Genomic DNA, 21235 nt, shown 5'->3' with positions numbered 1-21235 from the left:
AGGTTTCAGGTCTGGGTACATTCGAAGTGGAGTGGCATTTGGCAGGAGACTTGAAAAGTCTCAAGTGTATGTTAGGATGCAAGCAAGGTGCAATGAACCTCTTTCCATGCATTTATTGCTACCATAGTAAAGTCTCATTAGGAACTGAGGGCAAGGGTAAGGGTAAGGGTGGCGAAGCTACAATCAACTCTGCGAAAGGTAAGGGTAAGCGTAAGGGTGGCAAAGCTGCATTCGATTCTACGAAAGGTGTGACCAATACACAAACAGTGGGTAAAGCACTCCAACAATGGTTTCAAGGTATCCTCAGTTGTAACCAGAGTGTACCCCCTAATCGAGACATGGATGATCCAAATTGGGATCCTATTCTACCGATTGCTCTGATAAATGTGCATGTGTGTACTCTTCATGCCCGTCTACGAATTCTTGACAAGTTGCTGATGATCCATATTAATTATGCTTGGAATATGGAGTCTGCAGAAAGAAGGGAAGAGTGTATCAGAGAACTTGAATCTATTCTATCAAGCATTGGCCTTCATGGCTGTTGGGGTTCTTCAACACACACAGAACTTAGGTGTTGACAACATGTCACACACACTACAGACAGAGTTAGACAAAGGCAAACATATCCAACTCATCAGCATTTCACCATTCACCAAATTTCGACACAGCAGACTGAAGAACAAACATAAATCATAGAGCAAGAGACTACACAGTTGATCCATCTTGGTCCAAAGATAACTTCCATTTCAGCCAAAAATTACATTCTATAGTGAACCAGCATGACCTTTAAATAGGAACTTCTGACAGTTATAACTGTTACATCCGATTGACCAAAATATGATATCAAGACTCCGACTCACTAAGATCTGATTGACTAAGAGTTGATTGATCAAACATAAGTACAAGTGTACTGATCCGGTGCAGGGTCAACACCTGGCACAACCCGGTGGTGGATTTCCTTGAAATCCGACTTGGATCCACAATCCCTTGATCTCCATATTCTGCACCATCAACATCACTCTCTACACTGGTTCAGCTTCATTCTGAGCCTCCACATCTGACTCAGCCATACCCTGCTCTTCAACTAGTGACTCAGATGCCACTATCCCAACAGGTACAATTTCCACTGCTTCAAGCACTTCAACTTGCTGATTCATCTCTGCATCATCCTTCAAATCTTGACCTTCCTCGATAGGTTCCTCCAACTGAACATCAGCCATATCCTCCTGCAATTCTTTTAGCTTTAAATCCTGAGATATTTTGAACCACATGTCTCTGTCCTTTTTCACATGCTCTAAATCCTGCAGTAATTCACCCTCATGCTCACTTACAAATCCCTGCTTCATCATTCATATGGATGCTTTATTGCTACAGCATGTCTATTCTTCATAGACTTCCAAACTTCCTGAACTGCTTGCAACAGTTGATCTTTCAAGACATAAATTTCTCCCTTTGACATAAGCACTGCATTGACATCCACATCCTCACCTTTTACTTGCTTCTCCAACTCTTGCAAAGGAATCGACCTCTGATGTAGCATTTGAACCTGAACCTACAAATCAGCATTAGTCTTTGACAAATGCTTCATTTCCTCATTCAATCTGGCATCTAGCTTCATTGTCCAATCTCTGAACAGTCCCAAAGACATTTTTATTCTTGAAACTTTTGCATGATGCTTTTTCATTATATCCTCCAATTCTTTCTGATGTACTTCCTGAATCTGACTTAGCTGCAAAGTCATAGCTTCCAACTCCATGTCCTTGTGCTTTACTTGAACTTTACCTACTGCTGAATCTACAACCTGTTTAAGTTGCTCCTCCATTTGTACTTGCTGACCCATCACAAATTATTGCACCAATTTAAGCATCCTTACAGCACTGTCAGCATCTTCACATCTCCCCTCAGCTTTAAAAGATGTACTTGGAGTAGCAAATGCAAAATCTAAAGCTTTAGCAACACCCTGCTCACCAACACTTACGTTTCTCTTCTTGGACAAAGTAAATGTTTTACCCAACCTTACTGGTGTTTGAACATCTGCAGAGACTTTTTGTGAGAAGACAGATAACTCACCAAAGTCTTGGAAGAAATGTGGGCTAGCCACAGCTTCTCTAGCCTCCTTCTCTGTGTAACCAGCCTCCATCAAATCTTGAAACTGCTTTCTCTTTTCTGGTTCTCCATCAAACAGCTTGTCTAGTTCATCAACCTGCTCTTTACTTTTGTTCTTCTCAACTTCCGACTCAGCAGCAGTAACAGAGATATTTGGCACCAATGTTTCTCTTGCTTTCACCATCCCAGCATACTTGAATAATGCAGCTAGGAATGGAGCCAATCTACTGCTACACTGACGCTTCCTCTTATCTGGAGTAAACACCTCTCCATGAATTTTGTCATGGACCCAATGGGCCCAGCTGAAACAGCCTCCCTGCTTTGCAAATGCCAATGGAGCATAATTTTCTTTTGACATATAGTCAAATTTAGCCAGAAAAAAAACTCTCTCAAGATACCACTTTAACTGTTCCCTGTGGCCATACTCCACATTTTTAAGCATGTAATACAACCTTGTCCCTTCTCTGGACCCAAAGTCCTTCTTCAAACAATCATCTGAACACTTTGGTGGAACAGTTACTGTTGTAAATGGTAGCTTGAAAACTGCAGCAATAACCTGTGGGCACAACATGACCTTGTCAGATATTGCTCCTCTCGTTTTCCTCAGCAATTGTGCTTGTGACTTTGCATAAAAATTTCCTTTCCATTCTTTTCATGGCAGCATTGCATACTCATAAAGCCCCAACTGTCTAAGCCACTTCTCATTCTTCTCTGTATCAGCTTCCATCTCAATCTTGAGATCTGTGTAAGGGTCCATCAAACTCTGAAGCATCTTGTTTGCCGACAAAGGTGGCGGTTCCTCCTGTGAGAACTCCTCTTCTTCCTCATCACTTACATCCACCCTTAGGTTGAGTCCCTTTCTCCTCAGCTTGGTTGCGACAGGATCTGCCGACTCAGTTTCAGCCTCGGGTCTCATGGCTGCTCTGCAGGCTTTGCTTTAGGGGCCATAGTGCTTGATGAAGGAGTAAATGAAGAAGGCGACTGCAAGAAGTAATCAGCAGATAGGTACTTGCACGGCGAAGAGACAAACATTTCATAAGAATCATGCTGCATGCATCCACTGAGTGACCTCCTTGACAACTCCCGTGCCCAAATGATTTCAGCTAGTGGCGAATAATTTTCCCACAAACCCAAATATTGTTGAACGTTAAACCCTTTACTTTCAGGTTTAAAAATTTTGATCAACCAACATCCGATGCACCACACTAGATGACTGCATACTGGATCATGTTTATATGAAGTGAATCTCCACCCCTGAGAACCTTGCCAAGCACTCCTCTTGCCTTCCTTCATCACCTGTTCTCTGTTGAAACCCTTATCAACATTGCTTCTAATACCATGCTCACTTGATAGCACTGCTTGTTGACTCTGAAAAACTGGTAATTCAACTGCCTCACACAAAGCAGCTTCTACCACTTTTGGTGTCAACCAGTCAAGGTGAGGTGGTTTACCTTGAAATTTCTTCAACCTGAATCCATTAACTAGTTTGTCCACTCTGGTTCCAAATACATCAGCAACTATAAATGTGCCTTGGCCTAAATCTTCAACAATCTGGTAAGGACCCTTGTACCTCAAAGTCAATTTCCCTCGGAAAGGACCAAGCCTAGAATTATACAACATCACCCAATCTCCCACTTTGAACAGTTTGAACTTGACATTCATAGCTACCCAGGCTTGTCTTCTCCTTTGGATTATCTCAGTGATGTAAGAACTCACCAGCCTATCCTCTTCTAGCTGCATCAAATACTTACACCTGTGCTTTACTGACAATGCAAGAGACATTTTCTCAGCATATACTCTCAAGCTAGGTACCACAAATTCCATAGGTACTACAACCTTCAACCCATAGACCAACTTGAAAGGTTTCATCCCTGTGGTGACTTTGAAAGCAGTCCTGAATGACCACAGAGCTGAATCCAACTTCAGGTCCCAATCCTTATGATCATCTTGCACAATATTTTTCAGAATTTTAACCAGAATTTTGTTGCTACTTTCTGCTTGTCCATTGGCCTGGGGATGATATGGGGTAGACTTCTTGTGTAATATCATGTGAGTTTTAGTCAGCTCTTGTATGACCTCATTCAAAAAATGTGTCCCCCTATCACTCACCAACTCAACTGGACACCCAAATCTTGTCATAATGTTATGATACAAAAACTTTGCAACAGTGGTTGCTTTGTTATCCTTCAGTGCCACGGCTTCCACCCACTTAGTACAATAATCTGTAGCAACCAAAATGTACCTGCTCTCCCTAGAGCTAGTGGGCTTCACTGGTCCTACAAAGTCCATACCCCATTTTTGAAAAGGTTCCAGGGGTAGAATAGGATGATCTAACATCCTGTCCCTATTGTCTGGCTGACCAAGCTTCTGACACACCACACATCTTTTGGCATACTCATTTGCATCTTTTAACACTGCCTGCAAAATTTTCTTACCTGTAATGTCTCCTGAAAAATGTCCACCAGCTTGTCCATAATGAGCTTCCTGTAGAACTGCTGACTGTTCAAATTCTGGAACACACCTTCTTATCACTTGATCAATACCCTTCTTGTATAATGCTCTTGGAATCACCAAAAATGGTCTACTTTTCAATGCAAATTTCTTCCTTTGATAAGGTGAAAACCCTCCTGGCATAACCCCATCAGTTAGGTACACCAACATCTGATCATCCCAAGAATCTGGAACTTCCTGCTGAATTGAAAATAAATCTGCATCAGGTAACTGATCATCCACACTTGTTGGAGATTCCCCTGTTTCCAGTCTGCTCAAATAATTTGCCACATCATGCTCTTTCCCAGGAGTATGAATAATCACAAACTCAAATTCCTACAAAAGCAACATCCACCTTGCTAATCTCCCTGTAAGCATGGGATTCTTAACCAAGTACAACAAAGCTTGGTGATCAACATGAAACATAACCCTGTTACTGAGTAAGTAATGCCTGCACTTATTCAATGAATATACCATGCCGAAAGCCTCTCTCTCTGTCACGGTATAATTCTTTTCTGCTGGGGTCAACATCCTACTTGCATAATACAATGGTCTATACCATCCTCTAACCTTTTCCTGCATCAACACAACTCCAATTGCAATATCCGATGTATCAACAAAAACATGAAAAGGCAATGTCCAATCAGGAGGCTGCAATATTGGTGCTACTGATAGCATTTTCTTTAACATCTGAAAGGCTATCTCTTGTGGTTCATCCCATTTGAAGGAAACATCTTTCTTTGTAAGATGAGTGAAAGGTGCACATATATTAGCCAAATATCTAATATACCTTGAGTGCCACTTCACCTGGCCCACAAACCTGCTAAGCTCCTTCACATTCTGAGGTGATTTGGCTGCCTAAATTGCTTCAATCTTTTTGGCATCAATGGCCATCAAATTAGCAAATACTACATGTCCCAATAAAATACCACTCCTGACTGCAAGTACACTTTTATATGGATTCAAAGCCATGTGAAATAGTCTGCATCTTTCCAAACATAACTTAAAGTGAACCAAATGCTGATCCTTCTTTCCAAATACTGAAAAGTCATCTACAAAAACCCTCATAAAATCCTGAAGATAAGGTTCAAATGTCTTATGAGCCACAAAGTTGAAGGAAGGTGGACCATTCTTCAAACCAAAACTCATCACTGTATACACAAATGCTCCCGATGAATGCTGTCTTGTGTTGGTCTTCTAGAGCTACCTTGATCTGATTGTAACCTGAAAACCCATCAAGAAAGCTATACATCTCATGTCCAGCTACTGCATCCAACATAGCATCACAAAATTGCATAGGGAATGGATCAGTAATAGTTGCAGCATTTAACTTCCTGTAATCCACACACACCCTCAACTTCCCATTCTTCTTTGGCACAACAATAATTGGTGACAACCATGACACTTCATTAATTGGCTTGATGAATCCTACCGCTAATAACTTATCTATTTCTTGCTTTACCTGCTTTGCAAAATTGGGGTTCATTCTGTATCTCTGTTGTATGATTGGTTTAGCATCCTCTCTGAGATTAATGTGATGTTGATGTAATTCAGGATCAATGCCCTTTACCTGTGAATAATCCCAAGCAAATACATCTTTATACTCCCGCAACAGCTGAATCAAACCTTGCAAAAATTCACCTTCAGCATGGATGCTGATTCTGACCATCCTGGGATCTTCTTCAGTTCCCAAATTAAACTCTTTGACTTCATCCTCTTTTACTTTGGTGGAGGTACCAAACCTTTTATCATAGATCTTTTGTGCCATTACTCTTGCTTCCTTCTCCTCTTGATCAATATGCTCTTTCTGAGGCACCTCTAAATTCCGATCCATCATCTGCAACACTTCAGATCCAGCAATCTCCTGGCTTGGAACTATTTCTACTTCATCCTCACCCTGATCTTCATCCTTCTATATTATCCCTTCTACATCAACCTCAAAGAGAGGCACAATAGTGGGATTAGCTCTCAAAAATTCCTCCTCTTCATCATCTTCCACTGCATCTGCCAAGTTTATGGTCTGAGCACATAATGGTTTAGTCTTTGGAGGGATTTGTTTTCTTCCCTGCATTGATATGGTTACTGGCTGCTTCCCCTTTCTCATCATGACGACATTTTCTCCCCAATCCTGCTTAACTCTAGCTTGTCTAAACCAGGGTCTTCCCAACAGCATCTTGTAGGAAGAATCCGAATCCTTCATTCTAAGTACCACAAAGTTCACAAAGAAAACCATACCTACAATTTCAATTGCTTGCTGCTTGAGAATGCCTAAAGGCTGGACTCTCCTCTGGTCTGCCATCTTCACTTGAAATGGTGCTGGAGCTAATGTTCCTCCTAACTTCAGTCTTCTATAAACCTCCTCAGGAAGTATATTCACCCCTGATCCTCCATCCAAAAGCACCTCTTTGAATAGCATGCCTTGAAACATTACTGCCACAACAGGTACTACAAAATCCACATCTGCTTGATCAATCTGCTGCAGCATTGCTTCAGGATATTGGTTTGCCAACACTTGGTCTTGTTGACCCTGAAGCTTCTTCAACAATTTCTCCTTAAAGGCTGGAACTATACATAATAATTGATCCAATGACAATTGCAAGGGAGAGTTCACAAGTACCTCAAACCAATCTTTGTTTTCTTTTGTTGGCATCAAACTTGGCTTGTCAAGCTTATGCTGTTTCTTGGATACATCCAACTCTTCATTCTTCTCCTCTGCATACTGAACCTACTCCTTCTGCACTTTTTCATGAACCTTATCCCTCACATATTTTTGCTCTCTCCAATTAATTGGTCCCTTAGCTTTTGCTCTTGTGACTGCCAATGCTTTAGCTTCTTCCACCTGACCACATTAGTAACAATCACAATACCATCCTTCTTCATGTTCCTTCTGCTCAGTCTGATGTACTATGACTGGTTCTGGTCGCTGCTGCTCATGAATTTCCACCAAAATAACATTATCGTGAGCTTGTTGATTATGCTGTGGTTGCTGCTGCACTCCCTGTTGGTCTGCCTGACCAGGCCTGACAATGGGCATCCCTCTTTCTCCCCTGTGTCTAACCCATAATTCACAATTGAGACCAACCTAATGGTCTGGTGATCCACAATACACACAAGGAATCACTCTGTCTCTTCTTCTCTGATTATTGTTTTGCTCTCTCCAAGGAGGTCTTGGAGGTCTATTAAATGGTTGTCTTTCTCTAAATAGAGTTACCTGATTTGCTGCAGCTTCACCTCTACCTCTTCCTGCATTTGGCTGCTCCTTATTCCTGGGGTTAAACCAACACCTAGAGGTGGCATGTCCTTCTTTGTCACATATTTCACAATAAAACTTAGCTTTGGGTGCCAACACTGAATAACCAATGCTCTTTAATTTACTCACCAATTCCCCTTCTTGAGTTGCTTATCCTTTTTGGACTTCTTCTTTGTGATTTTCTTCTTCCTCTTTGACTTTTCTTCAACATCACTTGACTCAGTATCATCATCTGAGTCAGCATCTTCATCAGTTTCATGGGCATCAGTAGAGTATGACTGATCATAAGAATCATCATCTTTTTTGGACCTGCTCTTCATTTTGGGTCTGCCAAGTCTTTTCTCCACTCTGACTGCTACATCAACCAGTGCAACAAAACCTGGACCTATATCCACACTTGCCACAACATTCTTTAAATCTTTCCTCAAAACTGTCAAAAAATATCGTGCCGACATCTCATCAGTGGGCCTCTCATTGCCCTGAAGTCTCTCAACCAAAACTCTGAATTTTGAGCAAAATCTTCAACCACCATATCCTTTTGTCTGATCACCCCGAGTTTCTTCAAAATGTCTGTAGGAGTCTTCTCCTTTTTGAATCTCTGTAAAAAGGCTGCTTTCAAAGCATTATAGGTAGCAAAATGGGCTATACCATATTGGCTAAACCAACTCATGTCTTTGCCTTCTAATGTAGCTGCAAATTGCTCCATCTTTGTTTGGTCATTATGCAAGGCCTGATAACCACTAGCCTGCCACTTTGTTTCAAACCGGGTAGCATGACAGTTTGCATCTTCTTTCAACTTTCCTTTAAATTTGGCTGCTTTCACCGTAGGGTTTGGATGGGCCATGGGAGGATTTCTGGGTGGTCTCCTAGGTCTTTGCCTAGTAGCCCCCTGTAGTGGGTCAAACTGAAGCCTTCTCCTTGTCCCTGTAGGTCTTCCTATCAAGGCAACTTCTCCAACAAATTGCCTCACATGCCTCCCATATGCTCTCTCAGAACCCTTAGCCCCTTGGTTCAATAACTCCTGTTCATTGTCACCGAACTTCTGCTCTCCATCAGAGGCATCATCATAATGAAAAGGATCAATATCAAGGTTTCCTGATCGCGCCCATGCCCTCGTATAATAAACTCTGCCTACTCTCCTCTCTTGTTGTGACATACATGATTCTCCACAGATTCACAACAGCAGGATCGCCAAAGTGTTGGGGTTCTTCAACACACACAGAACTTAGGTGTTGACAACATGTCACACACACTACAGACATAGTTAGACAAAGGCAAACATATCCAACTCATCAACATTTCACCATTCACCAAATTTCGACACAGCAGACTGAAGAACAAACATGAATCATAGAGCAAGAGACTACACAGTTGATCCATCTTGGTCCAAAGATAACTTCCATTTCAGCCAAAAATTACATTCTCGTGTGAACCAGCATGATCTTTAATAGGAACTTCTGACAGTTATAACTGTTACATCCGATTGACCAAAATCCGACTTATCAAGACTCCGACTCACTAAGTTCCGACCCCGGGGCGGTCACTTTTTAGAATGTGTATGCTATCACGTGAGTTAACCGGAGAGGATTATTAAAAGATCAAAATGTATCAAAATGTATACATACAGAGGGGGGTGGGGTTTTTTAAATAGGCACGTAGTGTAAATATAGTATGTATATTGAGGTATTATTAATAACCTCTTGAACGCACGTGATATAGGAAGATTTTGATAAGTGACCGCCCCGAGGATCCGACTGACTAAGAGTTGATTGATAAAACATAAGTACAAGTACTGATCTGGTGCAGGGTCAACAATGGCGGTGCAATAGAGCTATCAAAGGATAGGAAGGCATCTAGAAGTACACAGGATCGTCCTAATAAAATATGTATGGGTGGTAGTAAAGCTAGGCATATGCTTTCAGACTATTCTAACTCTCAAAGTCCCAATATGTTTCAATTGTGGAAAAAGGTGTGTGACATTACTACCTACTACAGAGGTAACGAAGCAGTCCTAAAAATTAAGCGTGCTCGTGTATGGCAGTCTGTAGATGATATTTTTTTTTTGCTTGAAAAGGCATATCTAACTTCTGCTGAGATATCCACTTTAAAGTTTGTAATCAATAGTTTCACGGCGCAAATGGTGGATGCCTGGGAGGAGACACACATAACACATTACATGGTGGGTTGAACACGTTGTCTTTGGATTAAAAAAAAACATCAGTGTTTGAACTAAAGGTTTATATTTTTGCATCATACTCTTTTTGCTCATAGCTCATTTTTTCTCGACACATTCGGCTCATTGGGCATATGGACTAGCCAAGGAATGGAGCACTCACACTATCAAGCAAAAAAAATGTATTTTAAAAATGGAAGGCATGGAGGTGGGAGGAAAAAGAGCAATGCCCTGCAGGAAATGTTCAATTGGTTCTACAGAGTTTTAGCGGGAAGAGAAAGGAAAAAGACTAGAGTGCAAAGAAGCTTGAAATACAGAATAGGAAAGTGGTTAGCGTGATGCGATCGCAATCATATCATGGTTCTAGTGCAAAAGATCGATTTCGACAGTGGTTGGTGACGAGGCGACGAAATGGCAGACGTTGGGTGGAAAATCAATAAATTTTTGACACTAACCATTCCCATATTGGGCTTACATTGTAATGCCACGTGATTTGTTGACACCCCAATCAATGGTTTCATGTAACAAATTTTGACAATTTTGGATTTTTAATGGTATTATTGAGTTTTTAAGTTTTTTTTATAAAATTAGTACTTTATAAGTCCAGATCCCCCACCCATTTCACCTCTTCGCAGAGAAACGTAAGAAACAGAAGATGAATATCGAGGTCCGCTTCAAAATCCATCGTCATCGCCTCCTGCCACAACCACTGGTGCTCAGGCCACCCCACATACTACGTCGCAAAAGTTTCCACCACGAATCAAAGAAAGAGTAATCAAGGTAATACTAGGCAACCCGGTATCTAAAACAAAAGAGGCCAAGAGGAGGAAAAGACAAAGGGAGAGGGAAAAGGAAGAGGCAGTTGAAAAGGAAGCCCTTAGAGTACAAGAAGAGTAGAGATGACAGAGAGAGCAAGAGGAAAAGCAGAGAGTTGAGGCCGAGAGAGCTCATTTGGACAACTTACAAGCATGAGCAAAGGCAGAGAAGAAGGCGGCATAAGATAGAGCTCAAGCCACCCAACAAGCAAAGGCTGGGAGCTCAAAGCCTCAAAAATCCCTCAGAGAGCCAAGCAATGTGCAAAAAGAAAAAGGGACAAGGTGACACCAGAAGAGCAGAAAACCCAAGAGGAGAGGAGGGAAAAATACAAAGATGATCCTCCTCAACGAGCTAGGCAGGCGGCTCCCCCACCACCACCAACAACACAGAAAAAGCGGAGATGGAGGCCAGGCACAGTGGCTCTGCATGAGATCAGGAAATACCAAAAGAGCATTGAGCCAATCATACCCAAAGCGGCCTTCTCTCGGGTGGTGAGAGAGATGATAGATGAATATAGTGATTCCGTTACAAGAATACAACGTGTAGCTTTACTGGCCTTACATGATGCTGTTGAAGACATTTTGGTGCAGCTTTTTCAAGATGGCGTCTCCTGTATGGTGCATGCAAAGCGTGTAACTTTAAAAAATACGGATTTAGCCTTAGCACTAAATTTCAGAAATGAAGGATGCTTTCATAAGATGTAGTTTATCCCATGTACTCTCTCTTCATGAGATTTGTAATCTTTCTCTATAATATCAACTGGTGAATTTCTACCATTCCGAGCAATTGTTCAATTTAATTTGTACATTGTTTTTCATATGTATTTGAATTGTTGGATATGTTAAATTTAAGTTCACCACCATGGCTCCATTTTCGCCCGCCAAGGCACACACGTGCACAGAAGACAGAATTGCTCCCTGTGTGCCGTGGCGCACATGGGCTTTTTTTGCACCATCTGACCCCGCCCGGCGCCGCCGATGCGTCACATGCCCTTCTTGACCCCGTACGCCCCCCCCCGTTTCACAAAATTATCTTCAAGACACTCTCCCCGGCCGCCCAGCGGCTGCATGTTCGAGGTTCTATGCACGTGTGTGCTTCGGCGGGCGAAAATGGAAATTATTGAACAATATAAATTAAAAAACAAGTACTGAATGGTGACAATACTCATTGACAAAAACTGATATTAACACTTGTAGTAAGGAATACTAGAAATTCTACCAGGTTTAGATTTATTTACCTCAGTTTATTCATCCCTCTCTTCAAGATTTTTCTTTGTAAGATCGATGCTAGATCAATCATCTCTACCAATTGCAATCAGTGATTTGTGTGGATGAAATGCGCTCTTTGGTACACTTTCGTAGAAAGAGGCACAAAGATCCTCTGTCTTGAAGTCCCGTTCCGTGAGGCCTTTAATAAACCTCAACAAGCAAAACCGGAAGTTTTTGTCAGCCGCATAGAGATGCTTCAAGAAATCCACTAGCAACCATGCCGTGTCGGATCCCTCAAAGATTATGGCATATTCCTCCATGTGCTGTGCCATGTAGTCAAGAAAGCTTCTGAATGCCTCTACATGAAGGTTGGCAGTGGCCTGCATGTCAATTGTCTCCTCGAATACACTGAGTAGTTCACGTGCTCGATCTGCAAGTCCTACCTTTTCTAATTGTGTGAGAAGTGCATCAGTAGGCATTGCCATGGGTCGTTCGCGAAGAAGATGTGAAGAGAGCTTAGAGCTAGAGTTTTGTGAATGTGAGAAATGAAGTTTAAAAACTAGAAAGTCACTTATATACCCAAAGTCACTTTTTTAAAAGCACTTAAATTAATGTCAAATTAACTTAAAACTTTTATTTTAAACAAAATCACGCGACAAAGCATTGAAAGACACCAACACTGAAAAAATTTGTGCTCCACAACAAATAAATGTCACGTTCCAATCGAAAACTTGAACAAGTTGAGAATAAACAAGTATGCGCAAAAACGAGATTCAAAACACCGTATGTATTAATGTGGACAAAATCCATGTCAGTTACAAGATTTTACAAAAATACATCACAGAAACGGAATGTTCTCACACAAAATCCTCTTCTCTTTCCTGGAGCGAACAATCTTTTCATGGATTACAAAGAGATATTGTTTGGGCAAGGTATATCTGAGATTAAGATACTCGCAAAGGTGACTAAGATGCGAGTCATTGTTCACTATAATGTGGTGCACTGCATCATCGTGGAGATGTATTTGTAGGTCAATTGATTCTCTAGCAGCAACCTTAGAGTCTAGTGCCTCCCATTCTTCCATCATCACCTTAGTTTCCCATCCAGTTGCAAGAAACCCATTGATTGCACTTCCCTCTTTGCAAGTCCGCATTGCTGGTGTCCTGTGAACACTTTGAAGTCGAAATATGAACGCAAACACATCAGAGACATAAACCATGTTACCGTGGCTTTATGGGAACCATAGGTGCACTTCATTACTGCCTCGATTCTCCTTTTGGTTGCTGCAATCAAGGCACTGTCTGGCTTAGGCTATTCCAAACTCTCCAAGGTTGGCGAGTGAACTAGAGATAGATTACCATATCCATTTCGCCTAGGTGTGACATAAGTATGATCATAAAAACAAATGTCACGTGAGGCAAGCTCAGAGGACTGACAACCAACATAGAGAAATTTTCCAAGCTCAGTGTGGATGGCCTCAAAAGTTCCAGTGAAGGACTCTATTGGCTCCCACTCTACAAAATCGGATGGAAAAACATATGTAAACATGAACAAAAAGCAATGGAAATCTTATAGTCATCAGAATCAACACACAAGGCAGAAATACTAAATAGATAACCGAAAAACTTGCAAGAGGAGTAAAAATTACAATTTGCAGGAAACCTTGATGGAGCCACTGCTGTCTCTAGCTTCAGTTGTTTGTGAAGCAACATACACATGCTGCACCTTCGCAAGCCTCTTGCCGTCTTCTGTTTTCTTGAACTCCATGATTTTTCCCTTCCAATGGTGTGCTCAAGAAGCCATGTGTCTCCTTGAGACCTTGTGTTTACCTCTTGAGCTGGGATGCATTGTCACCCACATCATTCGTTTTAACTCCATCGTCACCCAATATCCATTGTTGTCTTGTACATTGCTGCATGAAATGGAGTTAATGACACTCCTAGGTCGTTGAGTACTTGATGATGCCATGGGAAATAGTGGCACAACCTGCACACAAACACTTATGATTAGACATTGCACATCCATGTTCTCAGCTGTATAAAGAGCAAGAATCTTGATGGTACACAAAGGTGAATGATGCCACTTACTGCTATACTATTCCACCTGCTTGTTGTCTTAATGTGGAAGAAATGTTGTAAATCTTGAGAGGGAAGTAGATCCTCTCTAGAGAGATTAATGGAGAAGGAGCAAGAAACCTGTTGAGAAAAGAAAGAGGGATGATGTAGCAGAAGGATATGCTGTAGACTTCAGCTTTAGCTAGAGGAGGGAAAGGAGGTTCAAACTTCTGCTGCAGAGATTTTGGGAGGGAAAACTGAAAGGAAGGAAAAAGAAACAAGGTGAAGTGAAGAGAAGTGAGAGATGGTACAGTAGAGAGAGAGAGGGAGGGAATGATCAACATGTTTTTGGAGGGGACCCCTTTTAGGAGAGAGGGGGGGAGAAACTGGTAGCTAGTAGAGAGAGAAAGGATTGGGTTTTACTCAACTATTTAGAGAAAAGTTCATTTTTTTGAATTTATAAGAGATTTTCTCTTTGTATTTTATAAAAGAGTACAAGTTTGACCACTTACTTTTAGGCCCTGCCATGCCCACCATTTTAGTCCACCTAGCATCCACCCATTTGCCCCTTCCATAATCTCCTTTTTAATCCCATGGCAAATAAAGGGACCCCCTTAGACCCCATTCCCTTCCTAATGGTTTTATCCCACAACTAGCCATAAATGTATTAAATTCATGAGACATATACTCTCCCCCTTGATCAGAACGGAGGGTGTCTATAGTACAAACATCTTTTGAAACATTTTTAGCTATAGTCAAAAATTGTTTGAAGCACATAAATACTTTGGAATTATCTTTAAGCGGATATACCCATGCATGCCTAAAGTAATCATCAATGAAAGTCACAAAGTAAAGGTAATTGCCCAAGGATGGAGTTTTCATGGGCCCGCAAACATCACTATGCACAAGCTGCAATCTGCATGTGGCCATAGCTGAACCAAGATTTGGAAACTTTGAATGGTACATCTTACCCAAAATACAACCTTCACAAACATGTTTGATAGGTGCTTCAAGAGGCAAAAAAGAAGCAACCATATCAAATTTTTGCAAACGCAGCAAACTGGCAAAATTCAAATGCCCAAAACTTGCATGTCAAATTTTTGCATTTGAAATAGCCTTAGAATCCACAACTGCATTTGCAAAATTTTGGCCACACTTGTCATATAAAGTGATCTTATACACTCCACGACATAAGATTCTAGATGCAAAAGTTTGATCACCGAAACTGATATCATGAACTGTACATATGTCATCCACAAATTTGACTACAAGACGAAGTCTAGCAAGTGCAGATACAAACAAAAGATTCTTCTTGATCCTAAGTACATACAATGCATCAAAAAATGTGAAAGAACTTCCATTTGTAGTAGTAAGCACAATCTTTCCAAGTCCTTGAACTGGATAACATGCATTGTTGGCACAAGTGACAAAATTCCTATGGAGGGACACACTCAAGAGAGGTAAACAAATCACAATGTGAGGTAATGTGCTTTGTAGTACCACTGTCAAAATACCACACATGTGAATCTGCAGCAACTAACAAACATTCATCATGGATAGAAGGATCATAAGTGCATTCTGCACTAAAAGCCCATTCTGCATCAACATCAGCATCACAGGCTCCTTTCACAGAAGAGTCAACAATAGTTGCATTTGTAGTGGAACCAACCTCTTTCTTCTTAGCCTCTTTTGCCTTCAACTTAGGACATTGCTTGATCAAGTGATCATTAGCTATAAAATAATGGCAACACATCTTCTTTTTGCCCTTATCACCAAAATTCCCAAACAAATTACTGCAAGGAGAAGCATTAGGAACATGCAATTTACCACTTGCAGAAGAACCATGAAAAGTGGCTACATTGCTGTTACCACCTTTTCTTTGAGCAGTAATAAAGGCATGTTCAATTGCACGCTATCTAGTCTTGTTTTTTTTGGAAAGTGACTCTTGCAACAACAATGTCCATAATGCATCAAACTTGAGAGCTTCAAGATTTCCTTGGGTCATAAGTCTCAAGTACTAGCAAAAGTGTGGTAAGAATCTGGAAAAGCACCAAGAACAGTATGCAAAAGTGAATTGTCAGAATGGCTTAACTTGCAGAAATAAGTTGCTCATTGATATCCTTGACATCAGCAAGGAAAGTGTCCATGTCATCTTCCTCATGCATTATATTTGACTCTAGCTCTTTACGCAACAATGCAATTTTTGCCTCATTGCAACTTGCATAAAGACCAGCTAGAATATCCCAATCCTGTTTGCAGATTTCTGTGATAGTGTGATTCACAGAAACAGCAATCAATGCATGACCATGTGCATCTTTTACATCCCAATGAGCTTGCTCGGCGGTAGGAAAAACAACTGAGGCAGCAACAACTCTGCCACAAAATCCTGCAACATCCTCAACATTGCCTACATCCTTAGAAACAAAACTTATATCAATGGCCTGCACAATGTTCCAAATGCCCTTTGACACAGGGACATGTTGCATCAGGTATACCCACATAGTGTAATTATCCCCATCCAACCTATCCTCAACAACAAACATCTTGAACACACCATTGTTGTTGTGAACCATGGCAAATGTTGCACCTGATGTGAAAACTGTCCAAAAAGAGGAGAGTAGAGTGGGAACTACACGTGCTATATAGCACAAACCACAGAAGACTATACGCGACTTGTTATGCAAAAAATAGCATTGAATTTTTTTTTTGCACAAAATAACGAAATAATCTATGCAGTATTGCCTGTAGTGTAAACAGAGGCCAAAACAAGCCCAATTCAAGAATCTAAGTTGACCAAGCTCTACAAGCTTACCCAAAATATTTTTTTGACCTATAAATGCTCGCCAAAGCTCACATAAATCAAAGAAAGTGAGCAAGCGTGTGCTGGTGACTAAACCCGGGAGGGAGGACGCAACTTGCTCTGATATCAATTGTTGGAATTAGGGTTGTAGGAAAACATACACAACTTGGAGAAGACGAAGGAAGATCAAAGAACACAACAAAGAGTGTATACTAAGTGTGAAATGTAAAGTTAAGTTAGTCCTAGAGTGATGGGCGTATATACAATGCACGGGGAGAAAACCTCCTAGTGAGGGAAAAAATGCCCCGGCGGTCCTAAGAGTGTTCATACACATCACTACCACATGTATATGGTAACAACCACCAACCAAGAACCATTGCCATCATGAAGCTTCTCCAAGGATGAACTAGAGTAGCCACCATCAAGGCAGGGTGAGTAGGGCTACCCTCGAGCAAGGGAGGAATGGCCACCACATCCTGAGTAGAAACATTGAGAGGCCGATGGGGACGCCAGAGAAGTGGGGTAGTAGTAGGCAAGCACCCCCCCTCCCCCCCCAGAGGGGCACACTCCCAACCTCCTGTGACAAACAGGTCCCTACTTCCTCACGTCGGGTCTGCTACACTCAGCACCCCCCCAAACTAATGAAGCCGGGCTCTCCCCTTCCCCGAGCACCTCCTAGCTCATGCACTCTGCATAGTGCTAAGAGCAGAGTATCGCGGCTAGGGTTCCATCGCAGCTAGAATAAGATCCATACATTGTACTATGTACATAATGGATTCCTAAGAATGCCTTTAACCTTTCATGCCAGGCCAAGGGCATCTCGAGGGGTCACAAACTAGGGCCAAGCGGTCGGCTACCAGTGTGGACTGGGGATTCAGGCCAAGGGCTATGTATACGGAAGGTTGGGTGGTGAATCGTAGAAGGTAGTTCCCTAGGGCTTCATATTGGTATCAGAGCTAAAATTAGCCAGGCAAGGACATGGTCTTCTACTTTTTGCATGTACATGCAAAGGAGCCGTGGAATTCACCTCTTGCCAGGCAGGGACAAAGACGAAGGAGGGTGATCCCCTGTGCAGGGCCTCTTGAGGCGAGGGGAGGTGGGGTGTTGACTAGATCCTGACCAGCTCCAAACCACGCACTATGGAGCTTGACGGGTACACATAATCAAGCTAAGGATCTCTCTTGACACAGGAGGGCCATCAGCCGAGCACTGTAGCCAGCGGGAGCTCGTCCTCTCTCTCTTGTGTGCATCCTACTCACTGTGACGCCATAACCACTTGGAGGGTTACACATTAAACGGCCGCCCAAGGGGTAATTTTGGGTCTTGAAAGAAACCAAGGGTGCATGCCACCCTGCCACACACCCTTTTGCTATATATTTGCTTCGGAGCTCGGCAAGGTGCCGATTGGCGGTCGAAGTTTACCGTAATTTCAAGCAAATTTTAGCTTCTGCGTATTTTGCAGTGTTTTACCTATTGATTGAGGTCTAATTTTAAAAATCTTTATTTGAAATGTCTACAAATGGCGTTTGTTGCAACAATTAGCCATCGAACTCAGCATCGGATTAGTTAACAAATCAAGAAGTGCATCTTTGGGAATTTGTTTCGGATGACATGTGCTGTGGTTATTTCCGGTAACAATCTCCCAATTAGTACGGTTTGCATCATCAACGACCAAAGGCGACTAAGAGATTTCAACTATTCAACATGTAACATTTAATGGCCTAAAATCTTTTGTGTAGCGGAATTTAGCATGAACATAGTGGGTATTTCATTAGAGTTGATTCCTAATGAGAATTACAAGAGTGCTTGGGTGGAGAGAGCAACAAAAAGCATAACACCTAGTTAGATAGCATCGACAATACTTTCAAAAGAGAGAGTAATTAAACTATTGACAACAGTTGAGGACCGGATTTGCATGGAGCCGGTCCCCCCTCCAAAAGGCTTTGTATTATGGTTTCTCCCATCAAGAGAGACATTGTACAATACAATTCTTTGTGTTCCTTCAAGACTAGCTAGTGCAATGAAGATGGAAGCTTCATACACCAAGCAAAACACTTAATCAAACACAACTTGAATTATCCCCGTTCTCAGACCCAAGACCTCACACACCTTCGAAGATGGTGAGAGCTAGCAGGGTATGAGAGTAGATTGAGAGGAAAAAGAAGTATCTTACGAGAAAGAAGTACATCTCCTCACATAATCACTCATATTAGCATAGCTTAGCTTAGTAATTAGCTTGGTAGAGAAGATGAGCATGCATTGAAGCTTGGCTCTTGGTTGGATTTGCATCCACATGCCAAGAGAGTGTTGATGTAGGCTTCTATCTCACAAGCTTGGAGTAGGTGATGAGCTCTCCATTAAAGCTTGGGAGGAGATAGAGTGTTTTTCCTTCACACATGGTCAAGTGTGAGAGTGTGTGTGTGAATGCCAAGCAAAAATCAGCCCCCTCTCTCTCTTGGGCGAGCCCTAGCTGCTAAGTTAGGCTGGCTTTTGCCTCATTGGACCTCCCCAGGTCAAGCCAATAGGGATTAAGCAGCATAAGTGATAGCCTTCTGACATGTGTCCCCCTTTCCCCTTTTGTGAGAGCTTTAGGTAATTAAATAATTAAACTAAACTCTCATTGGACCCCTTTGCCTCCTGGCCAATAGGAATCAGGCAAGCCATGGGGCTCCTGAATGCTCATTGGACCCCTTGGGAGACTGCCCAATAGTCTTCTAGGACACTTAATTCTTATTGGTTTCTTTTATTAAATGTTTTTAAATTAATTAAACTAGATTTACTCTAGCTTAATTCTCATTGGTCCACTTCAAGGGTCTTCCAATAGGAATTGGGCACACCTTGTGGGCATCTGGCCTAGGGAGCTGACATGTGTCCCTCATTCCCTTTGTGTAAAGGGAGCCTGTGTGTGTGTGTGTGGTTTTCTCTCTCATCCCCTAGCTTTGGGGCTCGCCCCCTCCCATGTAGGGATGCAGAAAGACTTTTTGGGCACACACACTAAGCATCCAATTTTCCCTAAGGTTGACCTTTGGACACAACCTTTGAATTTTGGAACCTTAGCATTTTGGAAGTCTTAATGGGCTGAACCTTAGGGTCTTTTTAGCCCGTTGTTTCACATGGCTCTTTTGCAGATGGCCCCCCCTTTGGATCCCTATTTTCCCTCCTTTGGATCCCTACTGTGGCCGGTCTGCTAACTTAACCAATATTCTAGCTTTTTCTCCCTTGGCACTTCCCCACATTAAATGATCAGTTTAATATGAGAAAATCATTTAGGAGAATTAGATATTGATTATTATGACATTACCTCTCTCTTGAAATCATAGTCGTCCTCGACTATGGTATAGAGAAGATAAAGCATATGCATGAGTCCTTTTCTTAGCGGGTAGAGGATCCCTATGTTACCCTACGACATCATTCCATAATGGATGACTAGTCCATTTGGCGCTTGAGAGCCTGAGGCTGCCGCAAGCATGTCTGCACATTAGTCCTATCAGTCTTCCATAGTAGAGTGACAAGCTCTACTTGGTGTTGGGGAGACGTCGTCTCCGCAAACTTGATCTAAGCATGCATACTTCTTCATTTTTGTGCACAAATCAAGAAAAAGAGAGTCTTATAAGACAAAAAATTTTGTTCATTTTTAACATTTTGTACATTTGCTTACTCTTGGGAAGCATTGTAAGCATTGACAAGGTTTAGGTTATCCTTTAATTGTATGCCTTGCATCCATCTAGCATCTTCAAAAGGATAATTCTTAAACTTAATAAGATATCGTCTGATTGTCTTACCGCCTCTTAATACCTTGTCTTCATGTCGGAGAATGGACTCGGGCTGCAGCACCTCCTCGTGGTCCTCGATCTCCGGTGGGTCTTCAATAGTTGGTTCTTGAGGTGGCTCTCCTTTGTAAGGCTTCAAGAGGCTCACATGAAAAGCATTGTGTATGAGCCAATGATTGGGCAACTTAAGTTGATAGGCCATCTCATTGATTGGCCTAAGAATCTGGAAGGGACCATAGTACCTTTTTGCTAGTTTAGCATAGTACTTTTGGTGGCCCGTAGGATTCTTGCCCGTTGTGTGCCTTAATCGAGCCTTGGGAAACTTTAACAAGACCCAATCGTTTTCTTTAAAGGCTTGGGCTCTTCTGTGCTTGTCAGCAGCAGCCTTTTGCCTTTGCTGTGAGATAGAGATAGCATCCTTAATCTTTTGGAAAGATTCTTGTAGGTCTCGGCTATACTCATCTGCAGCGAAGATCTTCCCATGTACCTTAAGTAGCAAGGGACTTTTTGATCTTCCCTCAATTATCTCGAAAGGTGCTTTTCCTGTAGAATTATGTACAGTGTTATT

Source organism: Adiantum capillus-veneris, chromosome 20, assembly GCF_014529385.1.
Source record: "Adiantum capillus-veneris isolate H3 chromosome 20, ASM1452938v2, whole genome shotgun sequence".
In the NCBI taxonomy this organism is placed as follows: Eukaryota; Viridiplantae; Streptophyta; class Polypodiopsida; order Polypodiales; family Pteridaceae; genus Adiantum; species Adiantum capillus-veneris.
This window is presented reverse-complemented; position numbering follows the sequence as displayed.